Raw genomic sequence first — 4,109 nt, 5'->3', positions numbered from 1 at the left:
GAAGCAAGATGCTGTGGGGCCCAAATCGCCCTTTGGAAAGAAGCCTGCACGTTGTGCCTTTCAGCTCTAGGGCAAAGTAGCACACCCAGAGCAGAAGTCCTACTTCAGCCAGATCAGGCCTGCAAAGAAACTGCGTTTCACAGGCCTTTGGAAGACATGTTCCCGGTAGGCAGTAAGAGCACTGTGCAGAGCGAGTTGTTTCTTAGCTTCCCAAAGAGCTGGAAGCAAGATGCTGTGGGGCCCAACTCGCCCTTTGGAAAGAAGCCTGCACGTTGTGCCTTTCAGCTCTAGTGCAAAGTAGCACACCCAGAGCAGAAGTCCTACTTCAGCCAGATCAGGCCTGCAAAGAAACTGCGTTTCACAGGCCTTTGGAAGAGATGTTCCCACTAGGCTGTAAGAGCACTGTCCAGAGCGAGTTGTTTCTTAGCTTCCCAAAGAGCTGGAAGCAAGATGCTGTGGGGCCCAACTCGCCCTTTTGAAAGAAGCCTGCACGTTGTGCCTTTCCGCTCTAGGGCAAAGTAGCACACCCAGAGCAGAAGTCCTACTTCAGCCAGATCAGGCCTGCAAAGAAACTGCGTTTCACAGGCCTTTGGAAGACATGTTCCCGGTAGGCTGTAAGAGCACTGTGCAGAGCGAGTTGTTTCCTAGTTTCCCAAAGAGCTGGAAGCAAGATGCTTTGGGGCCCAACTCGCCCTTTGGAAAGAAGCCTGCACGTTGTGCCTTTCAGCTCTAGGGCAAAGTAGCACACCCAGAGCAGAAGTCCTACTTCAGCCAGATCAGGACTGCAAAGAAACTGCGTTTCAAAGGCCTTTGGAAGAGATGTTCCCACTAGGCTGTAAGAGCACTGTGCAGAGCGAGTTGTTTCTTAGCTTCCCAAAGAGCTGGAAGCAAGATGCTGTGGGGCCCAACTCGCCCTTTGGAAAGAAGCCTGCACGTTGTGCCTTTCAGCTCTAGGGCAAAGTAGCACACCCAGAGCAGAAGTCCTACTTCAGCCAGATCAGGCCTGCAAAGAAACTGCGTTTCACAGGCCTTTGTAAGAGATGTTCCCACTAGGCTGTAAGAGCACTGTGCAGAGCGAGTTGTTTCTTAGCTTCCCAAAGAGCTGGAAGCAAGATGCTGTGGGGCCCAACTCGCCCTTTGGAAAGAAGCCTGCACGTTGTGCCTTTCAGCTCTAGGGCAAAGTAGCACACCCAGAGCAGAAGTCCTACTTCAGCCAGATCAGGCCTGCAAAGAAACTGCGTTTCACAGGCCTTTGGAAGAGATGTTCCCGGGTGGCCATAAGAGCACTCTGCAGAGCGAGTGGTTTCGTAGCTTCCCAAAGAGCTGGAAGCAAGATGCTGTGGGGCCCAACTCGCCCTTTGGAAAGAAGCCTGCACGTTGTGCCTTTCAGCTCTAGGGCCATGTGGCACACCCAGAGCAGAAGTTCCACTTCAGCCAGATCAGGCCTGCAAAGAAAATGCGTTTCACAGGACTTTGTAAGAGATGTTCCGGGTAGGCTGTAAGAGCACTGTGCAGAGCGAGTTGTTTCTTAGCATCCCAAAGAGCTGGAAGCAAGATGCTGTGGGGCCCAACTCGTCCTTTGGAAAGAAGACTGAGGGTTGTGCCTTTCAGCTCTAGGGCAATGTGGCACACCCAGAGCAGAAGTTCTACTTCAGCCAGATCAGGCCTGCAAAGAAACTGCCTTTCAAGGCCTTTGTAAGAGATGTTCCCGGTAGGCTGTAAGAGCACTGTGCAGAGCGAGTTGTTTCTTCGCTTCCCAAAGAGCTGGAAGCAAGATGCTCTGAGGCCCAACTCGCCCTTTGGAAAGAAGCCTGCACGTTGTGCCTTTCAGCTCTAGGGCCATGTGGCACACCCAGAGCAGAAGTTCTACTTCAGCCAGATCAGGGCTGGGAAGAAACTGCGTTTCACAGTCCGTTTTAAGACGTGTTCCCGGTAGGCTGTAAGAGCCCTATGCAGAGCGAGTTGTTTCTTAGCTGCTGAAAGAGCTGGAATCTGGACCTGAGGGACTTGTCTACCCTTGTGGAAACAAGGCAAGACTTTGTGCCTTGCAGCTCTAGCGCCATGTAGGACTCAGCAGAGCAGAAGTTCTACTTCAGCCAGATCAGGCCTGCAAAGAAACTGCGTTTCACAGGCCTTTGGAAGAGATGTTCCCACTAGGCTGTAAGAGCACTGTGCAGAGCGAGTTGTTTCTTAGCTTCCCAAAGAGCTGGAAGCAAGATGCTGTGGGGCCCAACTCGCCCTTTGGAAAGAAGCCTGCACGTTGTGCCTTTCAGCTCTAGGGCAAAGTAGCACACCCGGAGCAGAAGTCCTACTTCAGCCAGATCAGGCCTGCAAGAAACTGCGTTTCACAGGCCTTTGGAAGAGATGTTCCCACTAGGCTGTAAGAGCACTGTGCAGAGCGAGTTGTTTCTTAGCTTCCCAAAGAGCTGGAAGCAAGATGCTGTGGGGCCCAACTCGCCCTTTGGAAAGAAGCCTGCACGTTGTGCCTTTCAGCTCTAGGGCAAAGTAGCACACCCAGAGCAGAAGTCCTACTTCAGCCAGATCAGGCCTGCAAAGAAACTGCGTTTCACAGGCCTTTGGAAGAGATGTTCCCACTAGGCTGTAAGAGCACTGTGCAGAGCGAGTTGTTTCTTAGCTTCCCAAAGAGCTGGAAGCAAGATGCTGTGGGGCCCAACTCGCCCTTTGGAAAGAAGCCTGCACGTTGTGCCTTTCAGCTCTAGGGCAAAGTAGCACACCCAGAGCAGAAGTCCTACTTCAGCCAGATCAGGCCTGCAAAGAAACTGCGTTTCACAGGCCTTTGGAAGAGATGTTCCCGGTAGGCTGTAAGAGCACTGTGCAGAGCGAGTTGTTTCTTAGCTTCCCAAAGAGCTGGAAGCAAGATGCTGTGGGGCCCAACTCGCCCTTTGGAAAGAAGCCTGCACGTTGTGCCTTTCAGCTCTAGGGCAAAGTAGCACACCCAGAGCAGAAGTCCTACTTCAGCCAGATCAGGCCTGCAAAGAAACTGCGTTTCACTGGCCTTTGGAAGAGATGTTCCAACTAGGCTGTAAGAGCACTGTGCAGAGCGAGTTGTTTCTTAGCTTCCCAAAGAGCTGGAAGCAAGATGCTGTGGGGCCCAACTCGCCCTTTGGAAAGAAGCCTGCACGTTGTGCCTTTCAGCTCTAGGGCAAAGTAGCACACCCAGAGCAGAAGTCCTACTTCAGCCAGATCAGGCCTGCAAAGAAACTGCGTTTCACAGGCCTTTGGAAGAGATGTTCCCGGTAGGCTGTAAGAGCACTGTGCAGAGCGACTTGTTTCTTAGCTTCCCAAAGAGCTGGAAGCAAGATGCTGTGGGGCCCAACTCGCCCTTTGGAAAGAAGCCTGCACGTTGTGCCTTTCTGCTCTAGGGCAAAGTAGCACACCCAGAGCAGAAGTCCTACTTCAGCCAGATCAGGCCTGCAAAGAAACTGCGTTTCAAAGGCCTTTGGAAGAGATGTTCCCACTAGGCTGTAAGAGCACTGTGCAGAGCGAGTTGTTTCTTAGCTTCCCAAAGAGCTGGAAGCAAGATGCTGTGGGGCCCAACTCGCCCTTTGGAAAGAAGCCTGCACGTTGTGCCTTTCATCTCTAGGGCAAAGTAGCACACCCAGAGCAGAAGTCCTACTTCAGGCAGATCAGGCCTGCAAAGAAACTGCGTTTCACAGGCCTTTGGAAGAGATGTTCCCACTAGGCTGTAAGAGCACTGGGCAGAGCGAGTTGTTTCTTAGCTTCCCAAAGAGCTGGAAGCAAGATGCTGTGGGGCCCAACTCACCCTTTGGAAAGAAGCCTGCACGTTGTGCCTTTCAGCTCTAGGGCAAAGTAGCACACCCAGAGCAGAAGTCCTACTTCAGCCAGATCAGGCCTGCAAAGAAACTGCGTTTCACTGGCCTTTGGAAGAGATGTTCCAACTAGGCTGTAAGAGCACTGTGCAGAGCGAGTTGTTTCTTAGCTTCCCAAAGAGCTGGAAGCAAGATGCTGTGGGGCCCAACTCACCCTTTGGAAAGAAGCCTGCACGTTGTGCCTTTCAGCTCTAGGGCAAAGTAGCACACCCAGAGCAGAAGTCCTACTTCAGCCAGATCAGGCCTGCAAAGAAACTG

Source organism: Equus caballus, chromosome 17 (assembly GCF_041296265.1).
Source record: "Equus caballus isolate H_3958 breed thoroughbred chromosome 17, TB-T2T, whole genome shotgun sequence".
NCBI classification, from domain to species: domain Eukaryota; kingdom Metazoa; phylum Chordata; class Mammalia; order Perissodactyla; family Equidae; genus Equus; species Equus caballus.
This window is presented reverse-complemented; position numbering follows the sequence as displayed.